Here is a 17610-nt window from a genome sequence, read left to right on the forward strand (position 1 = left end):
TCCCAACTTCACCTGGCCTTCCGCAAGAAGGTAGGGTGGGACGGGGTAAGGGCAGGGCCGGATTAAGCTGAGGAGGGCCCCTAGGCTGATTCTGAGCCGCCCGCTGTCCCGTCCCATCCCCCCGCTTCACCTACCTTTCCTCTTTTTTTGCAGCTGCGCGCACTGCGCGCGCAGGTTTGCCATCAATCAAGATGGCGGCCAAGGTTTCCCTAAGGGGCTGAAGCCTCTGCTGCCATCTTGGTTGATGGCAGCAATGTGTAGCATGCATGCGTGACATCAACCAAGATGGTGGCAGAGGCTTCACCCCCTTAGGGAAACCTTGGCCGCCATCTTGATTGATGGCAAACCGCAAAAAACAGTGGAGAAAAAGGTAAGTGAAGCAGGGGGATGGCGGGTGGTTCAGAAGTTCTTGTCCCGCGATCTGCGGCTCCTGTCCTGCTTCCGCGGATTGCGGGCCCCCAAGAGCTCCAGGCCCCTAGGCTTCAGCCTACTAAACCTAATGGATAATCCGGCCCTGGGCAAGGGCATGTACTGTGAGTCAGATGAAGTTTGGTCATGGGTTGGATCCAGTATGCAGACTTGGGGTTCTCCACCCCAGTAGTAAAGGATCATCTAAGATCTACCACAGGGCAAGAAAGTGTTAACTCACTTATTATGTTTTCAGCAGAAAATAAACTTGCTAATAAAATTTCTTGACAACTTAAACAATGGGTTTACCAAAATGAATGGAAAGGAGATGTTATTCAAGTAGGCTACCTGTTCAAGATAATTCATTAATTATTGTAATAAAGGACATTTTATTTGAATTATTTGAGTGTTTGATAATTTCTTTTCTTAATTTTTTTAATCATATTGTTTATAGATAATCTAGTGATTTATAATTTCTTGAGATTGAAACACATTCCTTTTGCATCCCAGTAAAGTATGCTAGATAAAGTAGATCATGAGTACCAATTCACTAGAAAAGCAAATACATTTATTATGTTATGTGGACTACAACCTGGAGACCATGGTTCGAATCCCCACATAGCCATGAAGCTCACTGGGCGACCTTGGGCCAGTCACTGCCTCTCAGCCTCAGAGGAAGGCAATGGTAACCCCCCTCTGAATACTGCTTACCATGAAAACCCTATTCATAAGGTCGCCATAAGTCGGGATCGACTTGAAGGCATTCCATTTCCATTTTGATATTCCATATACTTAAGTATACCATGTTATCTACCAAAATATTTGAGAGAGGGTGCAGGAGGAAGGCACAAGACTATATTTTGCCCCAGGCCGCAGACCATCTGTCTGTGGGCCAACTGATGTGACTACTTTGGAGATGCAATTGAGCATTCTTAGGTTAACACATATTTGCAAAGATAAATTTTATAGGCATTTGGCATAAATCTGGTTCAAGGCAATCAAGATGCAGTTCTTGTCACAGTTCTCACACAGTCTTTTTTTTTCATTTTAGCAGAAAGCTGATGCTCTTTTCACTACACCATAGCCCAGACAGATTTGATAGATTCTGCTGAGTAAATTAATACAGGTTTACAGTCGGTTCTTCATCTATTTCAGATATTGGAACCAATGCATGGGGGGCAGGCTTCTGGGGGGCTCAGGGCAATTTTCACCCTCCCATCTCCTGCACACCTATTCTTCAGAAACTCTTAGTTCCTGTTCTCTGTCCTGCTAGTCTGCTCTTTTTCATTTCACATAATAACTTTTAACTTTCACCCATCCCCAATTACAATTTCTAATAGTTTAAGAAATGTTTAAAAATCCAAAAAAAGTTCCAGCAGAATCATGTGTAATGTGTAGTTTAGTTTAAACTGTATATATTACTCCAATTATAAAATACAGATTTCCATCACAGAATCTGTGTGTGGTGTTGTTGTTTAAACAGAAGACTCAACTGCAATCTTCCTCCCCAAAAAGCCAGTTTGGCTCCCATTAATGCAGATTGCTACAATCAGTTCAGAAAATAAAGATTAAATTAAAAAGGAGATAAACTAGAACAAAGGAAATGGTTGTGGGGAAAGGGCAAGAAGAAGAAAATAAAGACCAAATGAAATGCATCTACTTTGTCTTTTAAAAATAAAACATATTTTACGGTTTCTTTAGCATTTTGTTGCACTAAAATATAAAACCAACAACTAATGAAGGAAACATTTTCACTACTTTGAAGGTACAAGAACTTTAGAGACAATAGTAAAAAGCACAAACTCAACTAAAATTCACTGATGTTTAATAAAATCCTTCGGACCTTATGTTGTCTCATAAAGATTCAGATGATACTTGTTACCAAAGCCACAATCCAAATTCTGATTCACTCCACATTCAGCTTTTTATCCAATTATCCCCATGAATATATAGACCCATATATACATTAAATATGGTGGCAGATGTTTACCAATGTAGGACTGTTGCACTATACTTGCCAAATTTACTTCTAAAGGAATCACATTGCTTAACATTTATGTTTCTTAAGCATGTTGAAATCCAGCTAAAGGTTTAGTGAGTTCTTTTATAAATTCCACATGTCATATTAAACTATTTCTTTTTCCAGCATTGTTTTACAGTTTCCAAATTTATCTCAACCATTCTGTTCCCTTTTAGTTGCTCCTTTGCCAGGAAATATTCAGATATTCTGAAAAAAAATACGTTATCCCCCACCCCCAAGTTTTAAACTTGTTTTAGAAGCTTTTCTTTTAGGAGTCTCTTCTCTGCAATAGCAGGTACAGGACAAAGTCTTAGATGCATAGACCTCCATTAAATGGTACTCCTCTGAATGCAAAATAGACACAGTCTCTGGAAGGCTAAGCACTAAAGGTTTTCCTTTGTGATACAGACATCTTAAGGGAGGGATAAAGGCCCCCAATTTAAGTACAGCATTGAAGTCTATTCCTGTTCAACATGATGCTGTAAATGCTCCATTAGTTGAGGCCCAGGAATGAAAGAAGGCAATGCTTCAGTGGAGAGCTTTGAAAATCTTTGAAATGCTAGATTTATGTGTTTCCTTCTTTCTGTCCCCTGGATAATGCCCATTTTATGTCCCAAACATGAATATAATCCAAGTAGCCATTATGGCATACCTGTAATACCTTTCCCCTCACTCTCTCAGTACAGGGTTTGTGTGTGTCTGTGTGGGGGGTACTAATTGATCAGGCAGGTGGAGTGGTGGGTAGAAATACTTAATCCTTTGCCCTGTACCATTTTCTCCAATATAAAATGCATCCTCCAGGTGCTATTGATCCATGGAGGGAAGTATTAGGCATGACACAGAAGGCTATATTCTCCTCAACTCCCCACACAGCAGATAACACCTGGGAAGGGGATTAAATTGGGGAAACAGTGCAGGTGGAAAGGGTTAAGTGGCCCAGCTTTTTAAAAAATGGCCTGCCCTCCTTCACAACTGTATTCAGGAAAAAGAAACCCAGACATCAAATTGTAGACCTCTCAGTGTAACATGTTAAACCTTATATTAAACTACGTTCAGTAGATTAAAGGTTTGCTTCTTATTTTAGAATATATAACAGTTCTATGAATTGTAGTCAGGGGTGTAGTTGTCCAGGATCCCAGGAGGTCTTAGACCCCTTACTTTTTTCCTATCAGCCAAAAAGCATGAAAAGGAAGTGTGTTAGCCACTGAGAAAAGTACCAATGAGTGTCAATTGCAAGCAAGCCTTTATTAGTTCCTACTTCAACAGCAAAGACAAGTTGAGGAGGGCGAGAATTCTGTAACTGCAGAAGAGACAATGAATCCTAATGATAGCATCCCATCTACATCATCAAGCAGTTTGATAGCAACAGGAGATCAATGAATTCACTAATTCAAGCAATATCTCTGACAGCGAGAAAGGACAGTCAAATGGTGACAGTGATACAGAAGCATAAAGCAGTGTTCAAACCTGGCCAGATTATTCTATAATTTTCGAAGGTTGTAAAATGTCAGAAGGTGGTGTGGCTGTGATTATCATAAAGGAACCCTGCACTTCTGAATTTGCTACTACACTACTGCAGTGTAGTAAATGATCCCGGAACAAGCCAACTTAAAACCTGTTTATGAAGTGTCCTTGATTTCATTAACCATAGTTAAGACTGACCACAGAATGACATGCTAGACTGCAGTTAATCTAAATTGAAAATGAAACCTTCCTGCTTGTAGCCGTATCAGAGAGAGATGGGAGTGACCTTGAGTCAAGGAGGAGACTAGACTTTTTTATAATGCTAAACCATTATGTCCAAATGCAGCCATTATTTGTAAGAAAACTCCTTTAGTTTCTGCAGAACTTACTTCAAAGGAAATGTTCTTAGGCAACAGGCTAAATTATCTGGAATGAGAGAATTCTGAAAATGCTATTTTCTCATTTTAAAATTAAAATCAAGAAATATTATTGAAGTATTATGGATTTGTTTTTTTTTTTTCAATAATTTTTATTCAGATTTTCATAAAACATACAAGACAAAATCATAAAACATTCAAAGACAAAAAACAAAATCAAAAATAGTTAAACAAAAAGAAAAAAAAGAAAAAAAAAAAAACAAAAATAAAAAATAAAGAATAAAATATTGACTTCCCATTTGTCAAAGATCAAATCAGTTATAAGTCTATAATATATAACAATCCTGTCTCTTAAGTCATATTATAAAATCACTTTCCTCCAGTAGTTATCTTACTTAATCATCAAATCTCATAAACATTACTTTATTCTTTCCACAAAAAGTCAAAGAGAGGTTTCAATTCTTTAAGAAATATATCTATCAATTTTTTTTTCCAGATAAGCATATCGATTAATCCATCTCATTACTAATTATGATAATCTTATTGTCATAACCATAGTCAAAATAAACATTTCAATTAATCCATCACATCAGAATCTGTTAGGTTCAATAATTTCAGTAGCCATTGTTCTATTATCTCTATTAGTTCCATTTTCCATCTTCCATCTTCAGTAGTCTTGTTAAGTCCAGTAATTTCAATATCCAATCTTCCATTATCAGTATTCCATAATAATCTTGCTGTCAAAGCCATAGTCATATAGTAAGAGTCTGATGGGGATTACCTCTATCCCAAATATTTTCTTGCCATCCATTCTGAATAGGTTGCTGAAATACTGCTGTAAAATCATATCTCTGTTCTTTTTTTCAAAATACACTGGGTCATCTCTTAAAAGTTTTTCCATTGTCACATGGCTGCAGTTAATTCCATAGATTTTCTCTATATTGGTCTCCATCACATCATTCCAGTCCAGAAGATTATCCATGCCATTGATAACTTTATCTCTAGAATCTTCATTCATTTCTTCAGAGATAACATTGAGTTCCAAACAATAGATTTTATTTCTAAAGTCCATAGACTCCAAATCTTGTTCCTGTTCCACGTTGGTTCCAATCTCCGGGATCTCCTCTCTCACAGGGACCCCTATTCCAGTCTCCAGGGTCACCTCTCTCACAGGGACCCCTGTTCCAATCTCCGGGGTCTCCTCTCTCACAGGGACCCCTTCCAGGGTCACCTCTCTCACAGGGACCCTTATATCTTTAATCTCCTGCTTCATTTTACTCAATTCAATTTTCATTATCTCAATCTCATCCATTATTTTCTGAAACATAGTTATTTCCAGATTTTCAGCCACTTTCTTAATTGCCATTTTAAAAGAAAAATATAGGAAAACCACTTCTTATTTCAGCAACAATTGGGTTAATACTCCAAACTTGGTGACATCACAGTATAAACAGAGCAGACAGCCTTATCTCTCCAATAGTTAAGTAAACAAAATGCAGTTCCCAGGATCGAAACAATTAATGGCAATCGTCAAGAAACAGATTCGTCAAAATAAAATAGACCAAAAAGAGAGTAGTCTCAAAACAGTATAATATTTTTCAAAATAAAAATCTGGAATAGAAATCCCTCTTCTGTGTATATCTTTAGAATGCAAATCCAGGACAGCTTTTTGCAACAAAAACAGAGATAAGCTATTAATTAGTGCGTAGCAGAGAGAAGTTATGGCTCCCCAGTGAGATGTCAAAAACTGATCAATCTGGCAAATCTCTTTTAAACAGCAACAATTTAAGTCAAGTAAAAGAAAAATATAGAAAGAAGGGTGCTTGCCTGTTAGTGCGTTCTCTCTTAGAAGATAAGGTGAACGTTCGCTTTATCAGATAGAGCTTGCTGTTAAAAATCCGTCCCACCTCCGTCGGCTGGACCTCGTCCCATAAATTAATGAGATCTGGTCGTCCCAACAAAAATAGGCTTTGAGGTTAATCTCTTCGTTTCTCCCTACCCGGGAGAAGTTTAATCAGTCAAAAAAAAAAGAAAAAACTGACTGATATATCTGAATAAGCTTCTTTTGAGGCAGGAGCCCGTCTCAAAAGCAGGCACAGGCTAAGTCACCCTTCCCGGAAGAAGTATTATGGATTTGAAGGAAGCCTACATAGAAGGGCCTATAAGCACTGTTCCTGTTCAAAAGAGACTTCAACGTTCACTTAAATTGGGCCCTTCAATCCACCTTTATGATGCTTGCATCATAAAGATGATAAAGCCTGTAAGCAGCTGATACTTGCTGGGTCTTTTTCTTGCATTCAGGTGAGTTACTGACATATGATATTTCTTCTGTCTTTTTCCCAGACAGTACAGTATTTTCAGAGCAATTTGATCCTTTAATTTATCTTGCATATATTTAAATATGGCTTGTTTGAGCAAAACTAAGAGGTCCAAATGCATTAACAAAGAAAATAAGTGGACACATTTCTGACAGAGCAGAATGTTCTGACAAACTACACAGATTAGACGAATGAATTAAAAACCCTGCAGATTACTAAACCTTGGATTTCCTATTGTGTTTAACACCCCACCACCACTACACACATATATTATATAGTGCTCAATAATTCTAGTTAGGTTATATTTCCTTTCTGTGTGTTGTCCTCAATATCCTCCTGTGTGAGATATTGGATCTGAGGCTCTACAGGATTTATTACACTTCTACCTTAGGTGGGGCTGCCCAGCTGTTCTGATCATATTCTTTTGGTTAGGCTAACAATCTGAAATGGGGCTCTTTTAAGAAAATGAGTTTCCCTAGACCTAGAAGAATCTAGCAATAATCTGTGTGCCTCCCCAGAAGACTGGTAAAATAAAAATTTATATAGCAGCCCCCTGGTCTAAACTCCAGATTGATAGCCAATACGGGTGTGAAATATTTGTGCCAGTCATTTGACCCAGCTTATGACAGTCTTAAGAGAGTCTTAGTTTTGCCCCAAAATACTTTCATCAACACTTTTTTAAAAATCGGTGTTGTGTGTTTTGTAATAACTACTATACAAGGATTCTAGTATTTATAAATTGGTGACCAATGGTTCACTAATGACAACCCCCTATGGAGAATATAGAATTCCACAAGAATTGTTTTAAATATATGCAAGGTAGCTATCTGGCAAATTGTATTTCTTAAATTTTAACTGTGGATGTTTTACTTTAAATGGTTATGGCTTCTGGATATTTGTCCCATTTTGTATATGTAAACTATGAAATCAGATGTATCAGGTAACACAAACCCAGATTGTTTTGTGTTAATCAATATGGTTGGGATGATCTGAACTGCAGTGAACTGAATGAATCCAAATCAAAATGAACACTGAATTCAGATCATTCTGTTTCTGTTTTGATACAAGTTAAAAGCTAACTTCTTTCTCCTCATCTCCTTTTCTACTTCATCCACCTCTGGTTCTTTATAACCATGGAGGTGTCTTGACATATCATGGGGAGAGAATGCTTTGGAACAGTCTTACTGATTCTGCCCACAGGTTGCTCATAAATAAAGGATATATCCTCCAGATTTCAGAATGAGCATTCTACCTCAACATGGTGCCCTTTTGAACTACAACTCCCATCAGCCCCAACCAGCATAGGCAATCATCAGGGATGATGGGAGTTGTAATCCAAAATTATCTGGAGGACTCCAGATAATTGGGGAAGGCTGCTCCAGAGAGTTATGTAATCAAAATGCTCCATCAGGGTCTAGAAGTAGATTATCCTAACTGGTCTGTCTTTCTGAGGAGGATGTGGAATGCAGATATCTGTACTTCAGAAAGTAATGATCCAACCTTCTAACACTCCCATTAATCATTCTAACACTCCCATTAACCATTCTAATTACATGTCCTAACAAGCCTAAAGCTCCCCACAATCTAAATTTCCACATATCCAGTTCCCATGTAGGCCAGATTCTCCTTTTCTCCCTTACAGACTTCTAGTCAATGTGACTTCAGTGTCTATCCCCTTCATCCTATTGGTGCTTTCCTTTTCATATTACTTATAAAAGTACCTAAGATGCCCAATGCACTCTACAAAAATAAAATAAAACAAATCTAAAAAAAATACATGAGACAAAAGGAATCTGCCCTAGTTCAGAGAGAATAAAAGGAAGAAAAGAAATTGAATAATTCAATAATTAATGTAGGAAAAGATAAATATATGAAATGGAATATCAAAGAAAGAAAGAAAATATGATTTCAACAATTTCTTATAGTGAGACAAAAGAGGTGGCTAGTCCAATATTTAGAAGGACAGAGTTCTGAAAAACATGGGGCCATGAGGGAGAAAACATGGTGACAAAAAATAGCACAAGTGAGTGGAGGGTTAAGAAGACCATTACTCTTTGATAAATTGAGACACTGAGCAGGAGAATAGCAAGAAAGCAAAGAGGAAGAGATACAAAGGGGCAAAGTCGCAAAGAGACTGCACAGTTAAAAAAAACTTTAAAACTTAATGCAAAACAGTAGAGAAAGCCAATGAAGAAAAATATACAGAGATGCAATATGACTGAAGTACGAATGAATGAATGAGTAGATAAGAACAGAGATAATTAGTTTAAACTGAGAAACAGGTTTAATGAAAAAACACTTCAGTATTCAACACAAGAGAGAATTTGGGTCTAAATAGGGTTTTTTATTAAAATCAATAAAAAGGAAAATTTTTAGATAAATATATAAAAGAGTGCAGGATTGGAGTGAATTGACAAAACTGGTCTAAGGCAGCCGTGCTAAAATATAAAAAGGAATGGCAAAAGAAAACTCTTAAGCTTGCTTAGAAGACTGAAGGGTGATATTGCCAACTGAAAGAGAAAGAAGTTACAAGGGAAGGCTTATGGGAAAAACACAATAATGTTGTCTTCTGCATATTAAATTTGAGATAATGATAAGACAACCAGGCAGATACAGTTGTAAAACAGGGCTTCCAGGTCCCACCTCACACAGTCGGTCCAGAAGGATACCTGGGTTGATGATATGAAAAGCCACTGAGAGATCAGGCAAGAGCAGCAGGATTGCAGTACCCCTGTCTCTCCCCCAGTAAATATCATCCATCAGGGTGACCAAAGCTGATTAGGTTCCAAACCCAGGAATGAACCCAGACTGAAATGGTCCTAGATAAATAGATTTCTTCAAATGTGCCTGGAACTGCATTGCCACTACCACTATCCTCTCAAGCACCTAGCTGAGGCCGGGGGTATTTGTGACCAGGCAGTAGTTATTGAATACCTCAAGGTCTAGGCTTTTTAAGGAATGATCATGCCACTGCTTCTTTCAACGTGGCAGGTACTGCCCCCTCCTGCAATGATGCATACACCACACCTTGAACCCCTTCAGTCAACCCTGCACCATGGATAGTTCAAATTAGCTATGACAGGTAAGGGTCAAGAGGTTGGCTGACCAACTACATGCACTTTGTTCACATCCTCAGGCCTCAAAAGTGGAACTGACCCCACAAAATCAGACTAGATGGTGCATTGGACACCTCATCAGAACCTCTCAAAAATGCAGAGAAAACTTGTGGAAGACCGAATAGTATTTACTTGACTTTTTGTTCCTCTGTGGCTAGGGCGATACCTTGCCACAGGCAGAACTACACGGAGCAGGCAAAGGGCTTAGATTTGAAGAGCATTAAATTAAAACAGTCCCTTATATGCATGGGGGTGGGTGGGTGTCAAACACCTATTAAAACATTTTTTCTTATGGGAAATAATCTGTTCATCTGTGTCTATGGATGCTTGAATATACCAGAACCTTTAGGCATAATAATTCAAAAAGCTCTAGCAAAAAAGCACAATAGATTCCTTACTTAAGTCTAGTAAAAAACAGACTGCTGCTTTTCTTCCCTTCATTTTAAACAATGATTTAGGGCTCACTCAATCCTCTTTCCTTTGAAGTTAGCAAGGATTGTTCTGAAGATTTTAAATGGTTGCAGAGAACTGCATCTTTGGCAGCAGAATCCTATAAAGGAGGCTCACAGTACCTTTCCCCTAGCAAATCTATTCTAGCTTATTTATTAATACTCTAAGTCAGTGACAGCAAAAATTAAGGTAGACAATTTTCACTTTCAGCTTGATGTGGACTAAATGCTGGTTTACACAGTTAGCATGCATCTCCTTAAGAATTGGATCTTCCTTTCTCAGATGCAATTTAGACTACTCAGTTATTCCTGTGATGGGTTAGAACTGTCCCCTGGTTATCTGCAGATTTCATTACCGGATGCTGCACCAAGGCATAGGCAGTGACAGCTAGTGGGGTAGAGTAGCATTGCCTACTTGGCTTCCCAATGCAGGGGTTGCTGCCAGTAACTGAGGTGACATCGAGGTCAGAGCACTGTGATGGCACCAATCTGACCCTCCCACCACTGTAACCATACTGCCAACCTCCTAGCCTCTCCTTCTCAGTTACCGGCAGCACCTCTGCCTTGAGAATCCAGGTAAGCAATACCACCCCATCCCACTCCTCTGGCTGCTACTGGGCATAGGGTTGTATCTAATTTTGTCCTTCCACTGATGGCTCTTTGATCCAGTGGGAGGCATCTGTAAACTGAAAGGAGGATAAATGATTTTTGTGAATTCCACTTTTTAACCTGCATTCTCAGGAGGCACCTACCATACTGTTCCAAAGGGACCCCTAACTCTCTTGAGCAGATGGGCGGGGGAGGGGGGAGAGAATGCAGAAGGAAGGAGGAATCAACTAAAATCACCCCCCTTCTACTAATGCAGGACTCCGCCAAATCAAAGAATCCTCAGCAGCATCAACCCTCCACAATGGATACAACTCAAGCATAACAAGAGCATTGATTGCTGGGAAGAAAAATCCTTTCTCACATTTATCACTGTGTGAGGGATGACAGCAGCACAGACATTTCTGTAGTTAGCCCACATCATCTACCAATTCAATTACCAATACCCTGTATGCTTACACTATTTGTGAGGCACCACAAATAAAATTAAGCTAAAATTATTATATAAATCATATGGATAGAAATTATATTAATTAAACAAGATAGGAGGTGGCTTGAGCGGAGATGGAGGCGAACTCCCGACGGATGCAATTATGCGCTGGTTAGTGCTTCTACCAAGCTGTATGTAGGAGCGGTGAGGGCGGCAAAAAAACAACATTTTGCTGCCACTATTAAGTCATCTCTTTGCCGCCCAGCGGAGCTTTTTAGAGTGGTCCGAGGGCTACTCCATCTAGACCTTCAGGACACGGTAGAATCATCGGTGGCCCGCTGTAATGAGTTTGCTGAGCACTTCCAGCATAAGATCTTATGCATCCACCTGGACTTAGACTCCCAATTTATAGCAGCAACGATACCTGTTGGAACGCCTCTCCCATTACGAACCGGCCCGTACACTACGTTCTGCTACAAAGGCCCTCCAGGTTCCGACTCATAGAGAGGCCCAGAGGGTGGTGACAAGATCTAGGGCCTTCTCAGTGGTCGCCCCTGAACTGTGGAACAGTGTTTCCGAGGAGGTGTGCCTGGCGCCGACATTGTTATCCTTTCGGCGCCAGGTTAAAACCTTCCTCTTTTCCAAAGCATTTTAATTTAAGTTATCCTGATTTTCATATCTGTTGTACTGATTTTAGATTGTTCTTATTTTATATGTTCTTATTGTATTATATTGTGTATTTTATTGTATTCTCTGTGTTCACCGCCCAGAGAGCTATTGCTAGTCGGGCGGTATAAAAGTCTAATAAATAATAATAATAATAATAATATTAGAATTTGGAAAGCTAATAAGCCACAGCATGGATTGCAGTTGAGGGGTGAAATAAAACACAGAGACGTCAGCTTGGGTTGAACAAGGGCCACTTTATTTAAATTATAGTAAACAAAACCCAATTTAAAGTGACCTGCAGAGGGAAACCTAGGTGTGGGAACTGTCTATAAGCAAGTAGCTTGCCATACAGCTCTCGGGCGACCAGCCCCTGCTGGGGCAAGGGCAAGCCCATCTGCTTACCCTTTACCCCAGCCACACCCTGCAGGTGAGTAGGGGGCCTTCCCACATCATCCCCACCCAGGGCCGTATAACCCCTGGGTAGATGAGGATAAGTTGGCCCCAGAAGCAGCCCATATCCTGCCCTCGAGCCGTAAAGCCCTGAGAGACAGGCCTCTGGAACCGCCAATCACCTCCAAAGGTGCCTAAGGGGGCCACCTAGCTGTCCTTACCTATTTCCCTTCCCGCACCTTCCCGCCACAAAAGGGGGACAAATCTCTATTTAGTCCCCCTTTACCCCACTGCCAAGAAACATCTCTCGCAGACACCCCTGCAGGTCGCCCAAAATAAGTCGTTACCTGCATGAGACAGGTGAACGCCATCGGCCCTGTACAGTTCACCCTTCCAGTGCTGAATGCGGGGATGCGGAATGGCCAACCCCCCCTGCCCAAGAAGAGCCCACCGAATTTGCCGGTTGACCTTCTTCCATGCATGATCAATTCCAGCTGGATCCCATATGCCGCGCCATGTCTGACCACATCAGACGCACCAAAGGCCAATGCTGCCTTATCACTTGCATGTCCTTACATGCCTGTACGCTGAGGGCCTTGCCCTGCTTCACGCTGCGGTCATTACCACCGAGGTGGATGACCATTGCCTGCGGAAATATCCGCACCACACCTTGCTGGAACAGAGTGGGTAGGAGCCACTCCCCATGCATTCCTTGCCGGTCCAGCCACTGCACAACAGCCCCTCTACTGAGGCCCAACTGCGAGCCCATGCTCGAATTCACTGCCCTCCAGGGTGCCCGGAAGACCATGCTGTGGCCGCATATTAGGATGTGCATCTGCTCTATCCCTGTCCAGCAACCTGTCAAAACAATGAAGATTGTGAGGCCGCTACATTCCCTTGCCCTCTAAAAGTGGGAAATATAGCCCTTGTACGCATCAGAGGACCAAAGTCCCACGCCCTGTACCAGTGCCTGTGGGAAACTAAAACCTGCTGCCATAAAAGCAGCCCCAATTCGAGATGAATAGGTTCCAACTGTAAGGTGTCGTATCCCAGCCCCTACAATGCTCGTTTGTGAGGCCGCCGCATCCCCCTGCCCTCTAAAAGGGGGGAATATAGCCATTATATGCATCAGAGGCCCAAAGTCCCACGTCCTGTACTAGTACCGGGAGGAAACCAAAAACCTGCTGCCATAGAAGCAGCTCCCATTTTAATTGAATAGGTTCCAGACTGGAAGGGGTCATACCCCAGCCCCTGCAATGCTTGTTTTGTTAATGCCAAAACTGGTATTGTTGATCCAGATAGGCATATATGGCCTATAGCTAGGGGGTCCAGATTAGCCTGGGTGAATAAATATCCTTCGGTAGAGGTTGGGCGCTGAGGCAAGGTCAACCGTACATGCCTTCCCTTACACCTCTGGTCTGTTCTAGACCTTCCACGTTGAGCAAGCATAACCCCCCCTCCCTGGAAACATCAAAACTGGAGGGCATGTCGAGAGAGGTCTCACGTAGGGCCAGCCACCACCTCTTTTCTCCTGAAATCCCCAAAACAGTGTATGAGCCACTGCCTGGAATAGCTTGGGTCTTAACTGAAGGCACAGACCGTTTCCCACTGGTCCACTACACCCATAAAATGTCCAGCGAGAAGGGTCGATGGGGATAGGGAAAAAACCGCCAGCCTGGCTAAGAAAGCTTACCTCGAAGTGTTCACACTGCCATGCCCCTTCTCCTGCCGTGCCGTCTATCAGGAATATCAGCAGGTGACTCACCAGAAAGGCCACTCTGGCATATAGCCCTTGCCGGCCCAGAATTCCTGAATACCTGTTTTCTAGAAGCTGGCGAGCATGCTGGGGTAATGTAACCCATTGAATCCAAGGGAATTCCAGTGCGCAGCTCACGGGATTAGCCCCCCTTCACACTGCCCCTGCTGCCCTATTCTGCATTCTGATAGCTGGTGATCATGCTAGGGCAATAGATAGGCTTATGGCCTTCTCAGACTCCCTGCATAAACTTCTCCCAGAACAACGGGACAGGCAAGGGCCATGAATCCTAGTGTTCCTAATTATAAGAGAGTTATGAGACCCGACCCCAGGCCATGAGCCCTTCTGTCCAAAAGTCGCCTTCCAACCCCGGAAAAGAGTTAATGAAAGGTAACATTCATAGTTAAAACCCCTTCCCGAATCCAGGCTTGCAACCGCAGGAAAGGGAACCACACGGCCAGGTCGGTGCATAAGGCAGCCATAACCCTGAATTCATAGTATGGGTGTTCAAGCCCCATCATAGCATAATAACCCCCTTAAAAGACCCCTAACATCAAGAGGGCCGAAAGGAAACACTTCATGGTCCCAATCCAGGATCTCATCTGGGCCGGTTCAAGCTTGCCCCTGTGCAGCTTTCAGCTGCCATACCTATGAACATCCACTCAGACAGATAGTGCCCCACTGCTTAGGAGCCCACTTGTCTCCTGACTGCCCCCTCACGGAAGGCTCTGAAGCACTCCATGCGAGAATTATAGCATTCTGTAGGTAATGTTCTGCCACTACAAATGCATAAGGCCATGGTGCGCACTATGATGATGGAGTGCAGCTCACTGACCCTAGACTAACTAGTGTGAACCCCTCACTGCCTGCCCCTTTGAATAAGACTGGCGTGACCAAGTGTACTTCTGTACATTCTGACCACAGCCGTTATTGCCATGACTAAACGGGGTGAAGATTGTAGGCCATGAGGGCCAGCCGTGAGTTGGAGGCCATGAAGGCCAGCCAGGAGTTGGGGTATGAGACTGGGAAACAAAAGGCAAACACCCTAACATAACAAACCTCCCCTTAAACCGGGTAGCCTGCTAACCAAGTTCATAGTACCCGGAGTCTAACTGGGGAAGGGACACCTGTCCCTAAGCAGCCGGTAGCTCCTTCTTACCCTTTTGAAGGCCTCTTGCCTCCTATCTCCCTATTGCCCATATCCGTCTGCAAAAAGGAAGGAAATCATTTATGAGTAAGTACACTTTACCAACTATTAGTTCATTGCAGCTCACCCAGTTGTGCTAAATCACGGAGACTAAAGATAGCCCTGTATCCCAGCCTTGGTCCCCCCTGCCGCAGCTTTCTCTTAGCGGGTGTCAAACGCCAATCAAATACAAGTATCCATGTAAGGGTTGCATGTTATGCATGACATCAAGTAATTGTGGTGAGAAATCCCACACAGAAAGGTTTTGTTATTGTGAAATCCTCAGGAAGGGGTGAAGTGTCTGCCTGGATCTTAAAATGCAGCCTCCGCATCAAACAGCATCTAAGATTCTGTCAAGGTAATACATGTTTCAGAACGTCTAAGATCCCGTAAATGATCAGAATCCGATAAGTATTCTGTCTTTTCCTCTGTATTCCTGTCTACTGCCCCAGCCATACTATCGTCTGTTAGACCTTCAAATCCCTGCAGACATTTGCATGTCCTTCCTTAAATATAATTAATGCCATAAGCTTTGTTGTTGATATGAGCCCAAGTTCTTGGGACCAAATTCGAATAAATGCCAGTTCTGCCACAGAGTTAACAAGGAATGTGTAACTGACACTTGAAAGGATCACTGTCCTTTCAGCCACCATGTAATAAAATTAATAGCACAAAGTACCTTGAACCTAATATAAGCCTAACCAAACAGAACTCGCATCCAAAGGCTTGTGCCGCCTTCTCTCTCGTAATTGATTCCAAGCCTACAGCTGTCGTATGGGGGGTGTGGTTCAAATTGCCCAAAGGCCCGCATTTTATGAGGGGACCTTTGACCCCCCCTTTTCCTGTCTTGGTGGCATTACTGCTTTAAATTATTATCTTTTCGGCGCCAGGTAAAGACCTACCTCTTTGCCCAGGCATTTTAAATGCTAAATTTTAAATTTAATCTATTTTAATTTTAATTTTTTGTCTTAATTTTGTTTTAAATATGTTTTCATATTGTATTGTACCCACATCTGTATTTTGATCTGTTTTTATCTTGTTGTACACCGCCCTGAGAGCTTGTTGCTAAAGGGCGGTGTGAAAGTGCAATAAATAATAATAATAATAATAATAATAATAATAATAATAAATCCACCCTTGACTTATAATTATAACATTATTATTATTAATTTTATACCCAATGACTGTATGTGACTCCCTCATTACCAGTCCTTGGCTCCCACTTATAACTATGAATTCCATTATGATAGTATTATTATTAATAATACTAATAACATAAGCCATCGACTGTCCTGACCATAGAATAATGGATACAATTACAATCATTAGTCATAAGTATTATAAACAGTGCATATAAAGTAGGATTTCTCTAATTAAAAACCCCCAGCTCCTGTTATCCAATCCTTAGTTCAAAACCACATGTACATTATTATTATTTATTATTATTATTAGCCACAGAAAAGACAAGCACAATTTAATATTAGAAACTACCAACTGTAATAAGTCACTGCCTGCAAAGTATGATTAATCTTGCAGCTCTTTCGCTTAAAATTATTTTGGTTACTTATACTACTGTAAGTGTGTGTAATCTTGCTTAACCAACTGGCTAAATTATAATATAATTACCTATGTGAGGACTATACTAAGTTAATTACTGTAAAAGTATGAGCCACCACCCCTGAAGGTGTGATCTTGCTTAAACTAGCTGTTATCAGCAGCCATGAAGCCAGAAGCCTCAAACCAGCTGTTGGGGGGATTGTTATGATCTTGCTTAAACCGGCTGCTAAAAGCCGCCGGGAAACAGAAACCTCAAGCCAGCAGGGGGTGAGTGAGTTCCATCCCTGTCAAGTCTTGCAGGCCTCGCTCACGAGGCCCGCTCCAGCCGCAGCCGCTCCTTCTACAGCACCCCCAAGCCGGAGCCGGCTCCACCCCCCCATGGGGAAGCAAAGCAGCTAAAATCAGCCCCTAATGAGGCCCATGTGCTGCAGAAACCAAGCGCCTAAAATGGCGCCGACCGTGCGGCCTTAACAGAACAGCCGCTGCCGTTTCACCGCGCTGCGTTCCACTCTGTCCCTCGTTGTCCATGTCGTCCACGTCGAGCAGCAGAAGAGGAAGGTGGAAGGGGCGGCTGGACTTAAATAGTCGTATAGTCCCTGCCCCTTACGCTGCACGTCGCGCTGATGTCACGGGCGCGACGCGCGACGTTGCCCCATTAACAGATGGGGGCAGCGTCTTCACCCCCACCTGCAATCATGCCCCGCTCGTCAGCTGCGCGGCGAGCGGAGCTTCGTTTATAGTGAAAATGACAGAGCCCAGCAGTTCTAGGTCTCCCCTTCTGGACTTAGAGCAATATGTTTATTTATTTAATGTATTTTTGCATGTAACCTCTTGTGTAGAACAATCTCTCTATCAAAAGTAAGA

The 17610-nt window shown here is 41.9% G+C and overlaps 1 protein-coding gene across 11 annotated transcripts in view; it reads right to left on the minus strand.

Annotated features, from left to right (window-relative positions):
* Window positions 1-17610, minus strand: part of WWC2 (WW and C2 domain containing 2) — a 216478-nt gene that overhangs the window by 63196 nt on the left and 135672 nt on the right. The gene's annotated exons all lie outside the window — the stretch shown is intronic.

Source organism: Rhineura floridana, chromosome 9 (assembly GCF_030035675.1).
Source record: "Rhineura floridana isolate rRhiFlo1 chromosome 9, rRhiFlo1.hap2, whole genome shotgun sequence".
NCBI lineage: Eukaryota > Metazoa > Chordata > Lepidosauria > Squamata > Rhineuridae > Rhineura > Rhineura floridana.